The 15,000-nt window shown below is 38.0% G+C and overlaps 8 non-coding genes across 8 annotated transcripts; all 8 read left to right on the top strand.

The window, feature by feature from the left end:
- Positions 1-223: 223 nt before the first annotated feature.
- TRNAS-AGA (transfer RNA serine (anticodon AGA)) lies at positions 224-305 on the top strand. Its single transcript has one exon. It is a non-coding gene; the product is annotated as a tRNA-Ser (tRNA).
- Positions 306-952: 647 nt separating this feature from the next.
- Positions 953-1,024, top strand: TRNAQ-UUG (transfer RNA glutamine (anticodon UUG)). The gene has a single exon. It is a non-coding gene; the product is annotated as a tRNA-Gln (tRNA).
- Positions 1,025-2,659: 1,635 nt separating this feature from the next.
- Positions 2,660-2,735, top strand: TRNAQ-UUG (transfer RNA glutamine (anticodon UUG)). Its single transcript has one exon. It is a non-coding gene; the product is annotated as a tRNA-Gln (tRNA).
- A 794-nt stretch (positions 2,736-3,529) lies between these two features.
- On the top strand, positions 3,530-3,611 carry TRNAS-AGA (transfer RNA serine (anticodon AGA)). Its single transcript has one exon. It is a non-coding gene; the product is annotated as a tRNA-Ser (tRNA).
- Positions 3,612-4,285: 674 nt separating this feature from the next.
- Positions 4,286-4,357, top strand: TRNAQ-UUG (transfer RNA glutamine (anticodon UUG)). Its single transcript has one exon. It is a non-coding gene; the product is annotated as a tRNA-Gln (tRNA).
- Positions 4,358-10,288: 5,931 nt separating this feature from the next.
- TRNAS-AGA (transfer RNA serine (anticodon AGA)) lies at positions 10,289-10,370 on the top strand. The gene has a single exon. It is a non-coding gene; the product is annotated as a tRNA-Ser (tRNA).
- A 674-nt stretch (positions 10,371-11,044) lies between these two features.
- Positions 11,045-11,116, top strand: TRNAQ-UUG (transfer RNA glutamine (anticodon UUG)). The gene has a single exon. It is a non-coding gene; the product is annotated as a tRNA-Gln (tRNA).
- Positions 11,117-14,506: 3,390 nt separating this feature from the next.
- Positions 14,507-14,582, top strand: TRNAQ-UUG (transfer RNA glutamine (anticodon UUG)). The gene has a single exon. It is a non-coding gene; the product is annotated as a tRNA-Gln (tRNA).
- Positions 14,583-15,000: the final 418 nt, after the last annotated feature.

Raw genomic sequence — 15,000 nt, 5'->3', positions numbered from 1 at the left:
GTTTTTGGAGCTGACTGACTCCAAATCCACATTATGAAGAGGGAAAAGCTTTAAACTGTGAATGGTTCCCATTGATGATGACTTTAAATCAGATTTTGGCATTTTACTGAGACCTTGTATTTTCTTTTCTTTTTCTGAGATGTCTTCCAGAGGGTTGATCACTGAGCTTGATCATGGTGCTATTAGAAAACGCGTGTGAAACTCATAACAGATTGACGTCTGAGTAGTCGTGGCCGAGTGGTTAAGGCGATGGGCTAGAAATCCATTGGGGTCTCCCCGCGCAGGTGCAAATCCTGCCGACTACGTCTATGTTTAAAATAACCTTTTATCTTTGTTGTTCAATTTGCATGTTTACTAGTCTATTCCCCATGACAGTGATCTGTGATGGAGCGAGTTTCTAGGACCAAACTGACTTTATCTTTGACTGTTCTTTAGATAATCTATTCTGGAGCAACATTACATGTGCGACTTGCTGCTAATCAAAAGAAGCACCGTGGGTGCCATCAGGTAAGAGGTTTTTCTCTCGATCTTGTCCAGCAGCCACAGACCGCTGTCCTGGCTAATGGACTGGGACATGCACTTTGATTTGCGCAAACCTTAAATTATCTCTCAGATGAAGCCTTTTACCATGCAATGCTAATCTTTATCGACTACTGGATGAACAGTTTTCTAACAGTATAAGTTTTGCAATTTATTTTTTTCACACTTTTTCCAAGTAACAGATACAGCAATCTTTTTACTAGCCACTTTTCATCAACATTTCAAACTGCGCTAGCTGTGATATCGTGGAAATGTTGGTAAATTTGTGGAATGAAAGTTTATAAGATATCAATTTACCATTGTGTATGATTGCAGATTTGCACTGCAGCTTTGGAGCCTGTTTTCGCCATCGTTCACGATTTCATATGCTTTATTCAGCAAAACAAGCCGCAGCCATGACTGTGTCATTGTTGGTTCCATGGTGTAATGGTTAGCACTCTAGACTTTGAATCCAGTGATCTGAGTTCAAATCTCAGTAGAACCTGGGCACACATTTTGATTTTTCCATCTGCACTCAGATCGACGATGCCCAATGTTTATGATGAAACAAGCAATTTAAAATCCACATAATAAAAGACAAAAAAAGAGTTCAAGGATTCATGGAATACCATGGTCAAAGCTGTCAATCAAGTAGGATTAGCAAAAATTAAAATTGTCTATGTCACTCATTGTCTATGTCATACCAAGCAATCTCATACTCTGTGACTTGAGTCAATATTCACATAACACTCTTTCCAAGTGGGTGAATCTGACAAGGATTTGAAGCCAAAATGGCTTCAGGAAGTGTTTTTGATTTTTCTCTAAGCCATCTTTTCTTGTGTTTTCCAGAATTTCCTAAAGTGCCTTATAAACATTTTTGGTGGTGTTTTTCTAAAAATTCTTTTCGGCGTCTTTTGTGGCTTTTTTTGTAGCACTCAAAAGTCAATCAGGACCCTTTATAGGGTCTTTCGAACCTTACCGTTGACTTGTAGTATAGGTATGGAGCTGTTCAAAGTGAAAAACAGCTGAAGATTGATATGGTAATTTCAGTTAACCGCTGGACATTTTTGGAAACTTGACATGGTTAATAGACGCTCCAAAGCCTGATCAAATGAACATCAAGTCTTTTTTACTTGGAAATTATTATGTTCAGTCTTCTCAGCATTTTCGGATTATTTTTAAGGATGTTTTTGGAGCTGACTGACTCCAAATCCACATTATGAAAGGGAAAAGCTTTAAACTGTGAATGGTTCCCATTGATGATGACTTTAAATCAGATTTTTGCATTTTACTGAGACCTTGTATTTTCTTTTCATTTTCTGAGATGTCTTCCAGAGGGTTGATCACTGAGCTTGGCCATGGTGCTATTAGAAAACGTGTGTGAAACTCTTAACAGCTTGATGTCCAAATAGTCGTGGCCGAGTGGTTAAGGTGATGGGCAAGAAATCCATTGGGGTCTCCCCGCGCAGGTGCAAATCCTGCCGACTACATCAATGTTTCAATAACTTTTTGACCTTTTATCTTTGTTGTTCAATTTGCATGTTTACTAGTCTATTCCCCATGACAGTGATCTGTGATGGAGCGAGTTTCTCGGACCAAACTGACTTTATCTTCGACTGTTCTTTAGATAATCTATTCTGGAGCAACATTACATGTGCGACTTGCCGCTAATCAAAAGAAGCACCGTGGGTGCCATCAGGTAAGAGGTTTTTCTCTTGATCTTGTCCAGCAGCCACAGACCGCTGTCCTGGCTAATGGACTGGGACATGCACTTTGATTTGCACAAACCTTAAATTATCTCTCAGATGAAGCCTTTTACCACGCAATGCTAATCTTTATCGACTACTGGATGAACAGTTTTCTAACAGTATAAGTTTTGCAATTTATTTTTTTCACACTTTTTCCAAGTAACAGATACAGCAATCTTTTTACTAGCCACTTTTCATCAACATTTCAAACTGTCCTAGCTGTGATATCGTGGAAATGTTGGTAAATTTGTGGAATGAAAGGTTATAAGATATCAATTTACCATTGTTTATGAATTCAGATTTGCACTGCAGCTTTGGAGCCTGTTTTTGCCATCGTTCACGATTTCATATGCTTTATTCAGCACAACAAGCCGCAGCCATGTCTGAGGCATGGTTGGATCCATGGTGTAATGGTTAGCACTCTGGACTTTGAATCCAGTGATCTGAGTTCAAATCTCAGTGGAACCTGGGCACACATTTCGATTTTTCCATCTGCACTCAGATCGACGATGCCCAATGTTTAAGATGAAACAAGCAATTTAAAATCCACATTATAAAAGACAAAAAAAATTTCAAGGATTCAAGGATTGACTCAAAGCTGTCAATCAAGTAGGATTAGCAAAAATTAAAATTGTCTATATCACTCATTTTCTATGTCACTCATTGTCTATGTCATACCAAGCAATCTCATACTCTGTGACTTGAGTCAATATTCACATAACACTCTTTCCAAGTGGGTGAATCTGACAAGGATTTGAAGCCAAAATGGCTTCAGGAAGTGTTTTTGATTTTTCTCTAAGACATCTTTTCTTGTGTTTTCCAGAATTTCCTAAAGTGCCTTATAAACATTTTTGGTGGTGTTTTTCTAAAAATTCTTTTCGGCGTCTTTTGAATGTGTTTTGTGGCTTTTTTTGTAGCACACAAAAGTCATTCAGGACCCTTTATAGGGTCTTTCGAACCTTACCGTTGACTTGTAGTATAGGTATGGAGCTGTTCAAAGTGAAAAACAGCTGAAGATTGATATGGTAATTTCAGTTCTAATTTCAGAGCTGACTGACTCCAAATCCACATTATGAAGAGGGAAAAGCTTTAAACTGTGAATGGTTCCCATTGATGATGACTTTAAATCAGATTTTTGCATTTTACTGAGACCTTGTATTTTCTTTTCATTTTCTGAGATGTCTTCCAGAGGGTTGATCACTGAGCTTGATCATGGTGCTATTAGAAAACATGTGTGAAACTCAAAACAGCTTGACGTCCGAGTAGTCGTGGCCGAGTGGTTAAGGCGATGGACTAGAAATCTATTGGGGTCTTCCCGCGCAGGTTCAAATCCTGCTGACTACGTCTATGTTTCAAAAACTTTTTGACCTTTTATCTTTGTTGTTCAATTTGCATGTTTACTAGTCTATTCCCCATGACAGTGATCTGTGATGGAGCGAGTTTCTAGGACCAAACTGACTTTATCTTTGACTGTTCTTTAGATAATCTATTCTGGAGCAACATTACATGTGCGACTTGCCGCTAATCAAAAGAAGCACCGTGGGTGCCATCAGGTAAGAGGTTTTTCTCTTGATCTTGTCCAGCAGCCACAGACCGCTGTCCTGGCTAATGGAATGGGACATGCACTTTGATTTGCACAAACCTTAAATTATCTCTCAGTTGAAGCCTTTTAACATGCAATGCTAATCTTTATCAACTACTGGATGAACAGTTTTCTAACAGTATAAGTTTTGCAATTTATTTTTTTCACACTTTTTCCAAGTAACAGATACAGCAATCTTTTTACTAGCCACTTTTCATCAACATTTCAAACTGTCCTAGATGTGATATCGTGGAAATGTTGGTAAATTTGTGGAATGAAAGGTTATAAGATATCAATTTACCATTGTGTATGATTGCAGATTTGCACTGCAGCTTTGGAGCCTGTTTTCGCCATCGTTCACGATTTCATGTGCTTTATTCAGCACAACAAGCCGCAGCCATGACTGTGTAATGGTTGGTTCCATGGTGTAATGGTTGGTTCCATGGTGTAATGGTTAGCACTCTGGACTTTGAATCCTGTGATCTGAATTCAAATCTCAGTGGAACCTAGGCACACATTTCGATTTTTCCATCTGCACTCAGATCGACGATGCCCAATGTTTATGATGAAACAAGCAATTTAAAATCCACATAATAAAAGACAAAAAAAGAGTTCAAGGATTCATGGAATACCATGGTCAAAGCTGTCAATCAAGTAGGATTAGCAAAAATTAAAATTGTCTATGTCACTCATTGTCTATGTCATACCAAGCAATCTCATACTCTGTGACTTGAGTCAATATTCACATAACACTCTTTCCAAGTGGGTGAATCTGACAAGGATTTGAAGCCAAAATGGCTTCAGGAAGTGTTTTTGATTTTTCTCTAAGCCATCTTTTCTTGTGTTTTCCAGAATTTCCTAAAGTGCCTTATAAACATTTTTGGTGGTGTTTTTCTAAAAATTCTTTTCAGCGTCTTTTGAATGTGTTTTGTGGCTTTTTTTGTAGCACACAAAAGTCAATCAGGACCCTTTATAGGGTCTTTCGAACCTTACCGTTGACTTGTAGTATAGGTATGGAGCTGTTCAAAGTGAAAAACATCTGAAGATTGATATGGTAATTTCAGTTAACCGCTGGACATTTTTGGAAACTTGACATGGTTAATATACGCTCCAAAGCCTGATCAAATGAACACCAAGTCTTTTTTACTTGGAAATGATTATTTTCAGTCTTCTCAGCATTTTCGGATTATTTTTAAGGATGTTTTTGGAGCTGACTGACTCCAAATCCACATTATGAAGAGGGAAAAGCTTTAAACTGTGAATGGTTCCCATTGATGATGACTTTAAATCAGATTTTTGCATTTTACTGAGACCTTGTATTTTCTTTTCATTTTCTGAGATGTCTTCCAGAGGGTTGATCACTGAGGTTGATCATGGTGCTATTAGAAAACGTGTGTGAAACTCATAACAGCTTGACGTCTGAGTAGTCGTGGCGGAGTGGTTAAGGCGATGGACTAGATATCCATTGGGGTCTCCCCGCGCAGGTTCAAATCCTGCCGATTATGTCTATGTTTCAATATTTTTTTGACCTTTTATCTTTGTTGTTCAATTTGCATGTTTACTAGTCTATTCCCCATGACAGTGATCTGTGATGGAGCGAGTTTCCTCGACCAAACTGACTTTATCTTTGACTGTTCTTTAGATAATCTATTCTGTAGCAACATTACATGTGCTACTTGCCGCTAATCAAAAGAAGCACCGTGGGTGCCATCAGGTAAGAGGATTTTCTCTTGATCTTGTCCAGCAGCCACAGACCGCTGTCCTGGCTAATGGACTGGGACATGCACTTTGATTTGCACAAACCTTAAATTATCTCTCAGATGAAGCCTTTTACCATGCAATGCTAATCTTTATCGACTACTGGATGAACAGTTTTCTAACAGTATAAGTTTTGCAATTTATTTTTTTCACAGTTTTTCCAAGTAACAGATACAGCAATCTTTTTACTAGCCACTTTTCATCAACATTTCAAACTGTCCTAGCTGTGATATCGTGGAAATGTTGGTAAATTTGTGGAATGAAAGGTTATAAGATATCAATTTACCATTGTGTATGAATTCAGATTTGCACTGCAGCTTTGGAGCCTGTTTTCGCCATCGTTCACGATTTCATATGCTTTATTCAGCACAACAAGCCGCAGCCATGTCTGAGGCATGGTTGGTTCCATGATGTTATGGTTAGCACTCTTGACTTTGAATCCAGTGATCTGAGTTCAAATCTCTGTGGAACCTGGGCACACATTTCGATTTTTCCATCTGCACTCAGATCGACGATGCCCAATGTTTAAGATGAAACAAGCAATTTAAAATCCACATAATAAAAGACAAAAAAAAGTTCAAGGATTCATGGAATACCAAGGTCAAAGCAGTCAATCAAGTAGGATTAGCAAAAATTAAAATTGTCTATATCACTCATTTTCTATGTCACTCATTGTCTATGTCATACCAAGCAATCTCATACTCTGTGACTTGAGTCAATATTCACATAACACTCTTTCCAAGTGGGTGAATCTGACAAGGATTTGAAGCCAAAATGGCTTCAGGAAGTGTTTTTGATTTTTCTCTAAGACATCTTTTCTTGTGTTTTCCAGAATTTCCTAAAGTGCCTTATAATCATTTTTGGTGGTGTTTTTCTAAAAATTCTTTTCGGCATCTTTTGAATGTGTTTTGTGGCTTTTTTTGTAGCGCACCAAAGTCAATCAGGACCCTTTATAGGGTCTTTCGAACCTTACCGTTGACGTGTAGTATAGGTATGGAGCTGTTCAAAGTGAAAAACAGCTAAAGATTGATATGGTAATTTCAGTTCTAATTTCAGAGCTGACTGACTCCAAATCCACATTATGAAGAGGGAAAAGCTTTAAACTGTGAATGGTTCCCATTGATGATGACTTTAAATCAGATTTTTGCATTTTACTGAGACCTTGTATTTTCTTTTCATTTTCTGAGATGTCTTCCAGAGGGTTGATCACTGAGCTTGATCATGGTGCTATTAGAAAACGTGTGTGAAACTCATAACAGCTTGAAGTCCGAGTAGTCGTGTCCGAGTGGTTAAGGCGATGGGCAAGAAATCCATTGGGGTCTCCCCGCGCAGGTGCAAATCCTGCCGACTACGTCTATGTTTCAATAACTTTTTGACCTTTTATCTCTGTTGTTCAATTTGCATGTTTACTAGTCTATTCCCCATGACAGTGATCTGTGATGGAGCGAGTTTCTTGGACCAAACTGACTTTATCTTTGACTGTTCTTTAGATAATCTATTCTGGAGCAACATTACATGTGCGACTTGCCGCTAATCAAAAGAAGCACCGTGGGTGCCATCAGGTAAGAGGTTTTTCTCTTGATCTTGTCCAGCAGCCACAGACCTCTGTCCTGGCTAATGGACTGGGACATGCACTTTGATTTGCACAAACCTTAAATTATCTCTCAGATGAAGCCTTTTACCATGCAATACTAATCTTTATCAAATACTGGATGAACAGTTTTCTAACAGTATAAGTTTTGCAATTTATTTTTTTCACACTTTTTCCAAGTAACAGATACAGCAATCTTTTTACTAGCCACTTTTCATCAACATTTCAAACTGTCCTAGCTGTGATATCGTGGAAATGTTGGTAAACTTGTGGAATGAAAGGTTATAAAATATCAATTTACCATTGTGTATGATTGCAGATTTGCACTGCAGCTTTGGAGCCTGTTTTCGCCATCGTTCACGATTTCATATGCTTTATTCAGCACAACAAGCCGCAGCCATGACTGTGTAATGGTTGGTTCCATTGTGTAATGGTTAGCACTCTGGACTTTGAATTCTGTGATCTGAGTTCAAATCTCAGTGGAACCTGGGCACACATTTCGATTTTTCCATCTGCACTCAGATCGACGATGCCCAATGTTTATGATGAAACAAGCAATTTAAAATCCACATAATAAAAGACAAAAAAAGAGTTCAAGGATTCATGGAACACCAAAGCTGTCAATCAAGTAGGATTAGCAAAAATTAAAATTGTCTATGTCACTCATTGTCTATGTCATACCAAGCAATCTCATACTCTGTGACTTGAGTTAATATTCACATAACACTCTTTCCAAGTGGGTGAATCTGACAAGGATTTGAAGCCAAAATGGCTTCAGGAAGTGTTTTGGATTTTTCTCTAAGCCATCTTTTCTTGTGTTTTCCAGAATTTCCTAAAGTGCCTTATAAACATTTTTGGTGGTGTTTTTCTAAAAATTCTTTTCAGCGTCTTTTGAATGTGTTTTGTGGCTTTTTTTGTAGCACACAAAAGTCAATCAGGACCCTTTATAGGGTCTTTCGAACCTTACCGTTGACTTGTAGTATAGGTATGGAGCTGTTCAAAGTGAAAAACATCTGAAGATTGATATGGTAATTTCAGTTAACCGCTGGACATTTTTGGAAACTTGACATGGTTAATAGACGCTCCAAAGACTGATCAAATGAACACCAAGTCTTTTTTACTTGGAAATGATTATTTTCAGTCTTCTCAGCATTTTCGGATTATTTTTAAGGATGTTTTTGGAGCTGACTGACTCCAAATCCACATTATGAAGAGGGAAAAGCTTTAAACTGTGAATGGTTCCCATTGATGATGACTTTAAATCAGATTTTTGCATTTTACTGAGACCTTGTATTTTCTTTTCATTTTCTGAGATGTCTTCCAGAGGGTTGATCACTGAGCTTGATCATGGTGCTATTAGAAAACGTGTGTGAAACTCATAACAGCTTGACGTCCGAGTAGTCGTGGCCGAGTGGTTAAGGCGATGGACTTGAAATCCATTGGGGTCTCCCCACGCAGGTTCAAATCTATGTTTCAATATCTTTTTGACCTTTTATCTTTGTTGTTCAATTTGCATGTTTACTAGTCTATTCCCCATGACAGTGATCTGTGATGGAGCGAGTTTCTAGGACCAAACTGACTTTATCTTTGACTGTTCTTTAGATAATCTATTCTGGAGCAACATTACATGTGCGACTTGCCGCTAATCAAAAGAAGCACCATGGGTGCCATCAGGTAAGAGGTTTTTCTCTTGATCTTGTCCAGCAGCCACAGACCGCTGTCCTGGCTAATGGACTGGGACATGCACTTTGATTTGCACAAACCTTAAATTATCTCTCAGATGAAGCCTTTTACCATGCAATGCTAATCTTTATCAACTACTGGATGAACAGTTTTCTAACAGTATAAGTTTTGCAATTTATTTTTTTCACACTTTTTCCAAGTAACAGATACAGCAATCTTTTTACTAGCCACTTTTCATCAACATTTCAAACTGTCCTAGCTGTGATATCGTGGAAATGTTGGTAAATTTGTGGAATGAAAGGTTATAAGATATCAATTTACCATTGTGTATGATTGCAGATTTGCACTGCAGCTTTGGAGCCTGTTTTCGCCATCATTCACGATTTCATATGCTTTATTCAGCACAACAAGCCGCAGCCATGACTGTGTAATGGTTGGTTCCATGGTGTAATGGTTATCACTCTGGACTTTGAATCCTGTTATCTGAATTCAAATCTCAGTGGAACCTGGGCACACATTTCGATTTTTCCATCTGCACTCAGATCGACGATGCCCAATGTTTATGATGAAACAAGCAATTTAAAATCCACATAATAAAAGACAAAAAAAGAGTTCAAGGATTCATGGAATACCATGGTCAAAGCTGTCAATCAAGTAGGATTAGCAAAAATTAAAATTGTCTATGTCATACCAAGCAATCTCATACTCTGTGACTTGAGTCAATATTCACATAACACTCTTTCCAAGTGGGTGAATCTGACAAGGATTTGAAGCCAAAATGGCTTCAGGAAGTGTTTTTGATTTTTCTCTAAGCCATCTTTTCTTGTGTTTTCCAGAATTTCCTAAAGTGCCTTATAAACATTTTTGGTGGTGTTTTTCTAAAAATTCTTTTTGGCGTCTTTTGAATGTGTTTTGTGGCTTTTTTTGTAGCACACAAAAGTCAATCAGGACCCTTTATAGGGTCTTTCGAACCTTACCGTTGACTTGTATTATAGGTATGGAGCTGTTCAAAGTGAAAAACAGCTGAAGATTGATATGGTAATTTCAGTTAACCGCTGGACATTTTTGGAAACTTGAGATGGTTAATAGACGCTCCAAAGCCTGATCAAATGAACATCAAGTCTTTTTTACTTGGAAATGATTATGTTCAGTCTTCTCAGCATTTTTGGATTATTTTTAAAGATGTTTTTGGAGCTGACTGACTCCAAATCCACATTATGAAGAGGGAAAAGCTTTAAACTGTGAATGGTTCCCATTGATGATGACTTTAAATCAGATTTTTGCATTTTACTGAGACCTTGTATTTTCTTTTCATTTTCTGAGATGTCTTCCAGAGGGTTGATCACTGAGCTTGATCATGGTGCTATTAGAAAACATGTGTGAAACTCAAAGCAGCTTGACGTCCGAGTAGTCGTGGCCGAGTGGTTAAGGCAATGGACTAGAAATCTATTGGGGTCTTCCCGCGCAGGTTCAAATCCTGCTGACTACGTCTATGTTTCAAAAACTTTTTGACCTTTTATCTTTGTTGTTCAATTTGCATGTTTACTAGTCTATTCCCCATGACAGTGATCTGTGATGGAGCGAGTTTCTAGGACCAAACTGACTTTATCTTTGACTGTTCTTTAGATAATCTATTCTGGAGCAACATTACATGTGCGACTTGCCGCTAATCAAAAGAAGCACCGTGGGTGCCATCAGGTAAGAGGTTTTTCTCTTGATCTTGTCCAGCAGCCACAGACCGCTGTCCTGGCTAATGGACTGGGACATGCACTTTGATTTGCACAAACCTTAAATTATCTCTCAGTTGAAGCCTTTTACCATGCAATGCTAATCTTTATCAACTACTGGATGAACAGTTTTCTAACAGTATAAGTTTTGCAATTTATTTTTTTCACACTTTTTCCAAGTAACAGATACAGCAATCTTTTTACTAGCCACTTTTCATCAACATTTCAAACTGTCCTAGATGTGATATCGTGGAAATGTTGGTAAATTTGTGGAATGAAAGGTTATAAGATATCAATTTACCATTGTGTATGATTGCAGATTTGCACTGCAGCTTTGGAGCCTGTTTTCGCCATCGTTCACGATTTCATATGCTTTATTCAGCACAACAAGCCGCAGCCATGACTGTGTAATGGTTGGTTCCATGGTGTAATGGTTGGTTCCATGGTGTAATGGTTAGCACTCTGGACTTTGAATCCTGTGATCTGAATTCAAATCTCAGTGGAACCTGGGCACACATTTCGATTTTTCCATCTGCACTCAGATCGACGATGCCCAATGTTTATGATGAAACAAGCAATTTAAAATCCACATCATAAAAGACAAAAAAAGAGTTCAAGGATTCATGGAATACCATGGTCAAAGCTGTCAATCAAGTAGTATTAGCAAAAATTAAAATTGTCTATGTCACTCATTGTCTATGTCATACCAAGCAATCTCATACTCTGTGACTTGAGTCAATATTCACATAACACTCTTTCCAAGTGGGTGAATCTGACAAGGATTTGAAGCCAAAATGGCTTCAGGAAGTGTTTTTGATTTTTCTCTAAGCCATCTTTTCTTGTGTTTTCCAGAATTTCCTAAAGTGCCTTATAAACATTTTTGGTGGTGTTTTTCTAAAAATTCTTTTCGGCGTCTTTTGAATGTGTTTTGTGGCTTTTTTTGTAGCACACAAAAGTCAATCAGGACCCTTTATAGGGTCTTTCGAACCTTACCGTTGACTTGTATTATAGGTATGGAGCTGTTCAAAGTGAAAAACAGCTGAAGATTGATATGGTAATTTCAGTTAACCGCTGGACATTTTTGGAAACTTGAGATGGTTAATAGACGCTCCAAAGCCTGATCAAATGAACATCAAGTCTTTTTTACTTGGAAATGATTATGTTCAGTCTTCTCAGCATTTTTGGATTATTTTTAAAGATGTTTTTGGAGCTGACTGACTCCAAATCCACATTATGAAGAGGGAAAAGCTTTAAACTGTGAATGGTTCCCATGGATGATGAATTTAAATCAGATTTTTGCATTTTACTGAGACCTTGTATTTTCTTTTCTTTTTCTGAGATGTCTTCCAGAGGGTTGATCACTGAGCTTGATCATGGAGCTATTAGAAAACGTGTATGAAACTCATAACAGCTTGACGTCTGAGTAGTCGTGTCCGAGTGGTTAAGGCGATGGACTAGAAATCCATTGGGGTCTCCCAGCGCACGTTCAAATCCTGCTGACTACGTCTATGTTTCAAAAAGTTTTTGACCTTTTATCTTTGTTGTTCAATTTGCATGTTTACTAGTCTATTCCCCATGACAGTGATCTGTTATGGAGCGAGTTTCTAGGACCAAACTGACTTTATCTTTGACTGTTCTTTAGATAATCTATTCTGGAGCAACATTACATGTGCGACTTGCCGCTAATCAAAAGAAGCACCGTGGGTGCCATCAGGTAAGAGGTTTTTCTCTTGATCTTGTCCAGCAGCCACAGACCGCTGTCCTGGCTAATGGACTGGGACATGCACTTTGATTTGCACAAACCTTAAATTATCTCTCAGATGAAGCCTTTTACCATGCAATGCTAATCTTTATCAACTACTGGATGAACAGTTTTCTAAAAGTATAAGTTTTGCAATTTATTTTTTTCACACTTTTTCCAAGTAACAGATACAGCAATCTTTTTACTAGCCACTTTTCATCAACATTTCAAACTGTCCTAGCTGTGATATCGTGGAAATGTTGGTAAATTTGTGGAATGAAAGGTTATAAGATATCAATTTACCATTGTGTATGATTGCAGATTTGCACTGCAGCTTTGGAGCCTGTTTTCGCCATCGTTCACGATTTCATATGCTTTATTCAGCACAACAAGCCGCAGCCATGACTGTGTAATGGTTGGTTCCATGGTGTAATGGTTGGTTCCATGGTGTAATGGTTAGCACGCTGGACTTTGAATCCTGTCATCTGAATTCAAATCTCAGTGGAACCTGGGCACACATTTCGATTTTTCCATCTGCACTCAGATCGACGATGCCCAATGTTTATGATGAAACAAGCAATTTAAAATCCACATCATAAAAGACAAAAAAAGAGTTCAAGGATTCATGGAATACCATGGTCAAAGCTGTCAATCAAGTAGTATTAGCAAAAATTAAAATTGTCTATGTCACTCATTGTCTATGTCATACCAAGCAATCTCATACTCTGTGACTTGAGTCAATATTCACATAACACTCTTTCCAAGTGGGTGAATCTGACAAGGATTTGAAGCCAAAATGGCTTCAGGAAGTGTTTTTGATTTTTCTCTAAGCCATCTTTTCTTGTGTTTTCCAGAATTTCCTAAAGTGCCTTATAAACATTTTTGGTGGTGTTTTTCTAAAAAAATTTTTCGGCGTCTTTTGAATGTGTTTTGTGGCTTTTTTTGTAGCACACAAAAGTCAATCAGGACCCTTTATAGGGTCTTTCGAACCTTACCGTTGACTTGTATTATAGGTATGGAGCTGTTCAAAGTGAAAAACAGCTGAAGATTGATATGGTAATTTCAGTTAACCGCTGGACATTTTTGGAAACTTGAAATGGTTAATAGACGCTCCAAAGCCTGATCAAATGAACATCAAGTCTTTTTTACTTGGAAATGATTATGTTCAGTCTTCTCAGCATTTTTGGATTATTTTTAAAGATGTTTTTGGAGCTGACTGACTCCAAATCCACATTATGAAGAGGGAAAAGCTTTAAACTGTGAATGGTTCCCATGGATGATGAATTTAAATCAGATTTTTGCATTTTACTGAGACCTTGTATTTTCTTTTCTTTTTCTGAGATGTCTTCCAGAGGGTTGATCACTGAGCTTGGCCATGGTGCTATTAGAAAACGTGTGTGAAACTCTTAACAGCTTGATGTCCGAGTAGTCGTGGCCGAGTGGTTAAGGCGATGGGCAAGAAATCCATTGGGGTCTCCCCGCGCAGGTGCAAATCCTGCCGACTACGTCAATGTTTCAATAACTTTTTGACCTTTTATCTTTGTTGTTCAATTTGCATGTTTACTAGTCTATTCCCCATGACAGTGATCTGTGATGGAGCGAGTTTCTCGGACCAAACTGACTTTATCTTCGACTGTTCTTTAGATAATCTATTCTGGAGCAACATTACATGTGCGACTTGCCGCTAATCAAAAGAAGCACCGTGGGTGCCATCAGGTAAGAGGTTTTTCTCTTGATCTTGTCCAGCAGCCACAGACCGCTGTCCTGGCTAATGGACTGGGACATGCACTTTGATTTGCACAAACCTTAAATTATCTCTCAGATGAAGCCTTTTACCACGCAATGCTAATCTTTATCGACTACTGGATGAACAGTTTTCTAACAGTATAAGTTTTGCAATTTATTTTTTTCACACTTTTTCCAAGTAACAGATACAGCAATCTTTTTACTAGCCACTTTTCATCAACATTTCAAACTGTCCTAGCTGTGATATCGTGGAAATGTTGGTAAATTTGTGGAATGAAAGGTTATAAGATATCAATTTACCATTGTGTATGAATTCAGATTTGCACTGCAGCTTTGGAGCCTGTTTTTGCCATCGTTCACGATTTCATATGCTTTATTCAGCACAACAAGCCGCAGCCATGTCTGAGGCATGGTTGGATCCATGGTGTAATGGTTAGCACTCTGGACTTTGAATCCAGTGATTTGAGTTCAAATCTCAGTGGAACCTGGGCACACATTTCGATTTTTCCATCTGCACTCAGATCGACGATGCCCAATGTTTAAGATGAAACAAGCAATTTAAAATCCACATTATAAAAGACAAAAAAAATTTCAAGTATTCAAGGATTGACTCAAAGCTGTCAATCAAGTAGGATTAGCAAAAATTAAAATTGTCTATATCACTCATTTTCTATGTCACTCATTGTCTATGTCATACCAAGCAATCTCATACTCTGTGACTTGAGTCAATATTCACATAACACTCTTTCCAAGTGGGTGAATCTGACAAGGATTTGAAGCCAAAATGGCTTCAGGAAGTGTTTTTGATTTTTCTCTAAGACATCTTTTCTTGTGTTTTCCAGAATTTCCTAAAGTGCCTTATAAACATTTTTGGTGGTGTTTTTCTAAAAATTCTTTTCGGCGTC

Source organism: Dendrobates tinctorius, unplaced genomic scaffold (genome assembly GCF_039654945.1).
Source record: "Dendrobates tinctorius isolate UK_male_01 unplaced genomic scaffold, ASM3965494v1 ptg000048l, whole genome shotgun sequence".
In the NCBI taxonomy this organism is placed as follows: Eukaryota; Metazoa; Chordata; class Amphibia; order Anura; family Dendrobatidae; genus Dendrobates; species Dendrobates tinctorius.
Note: the sequence above shows the minus strand (reverse complement) of the source record. Positions and strands in the feature narration are given on the sequence as shown.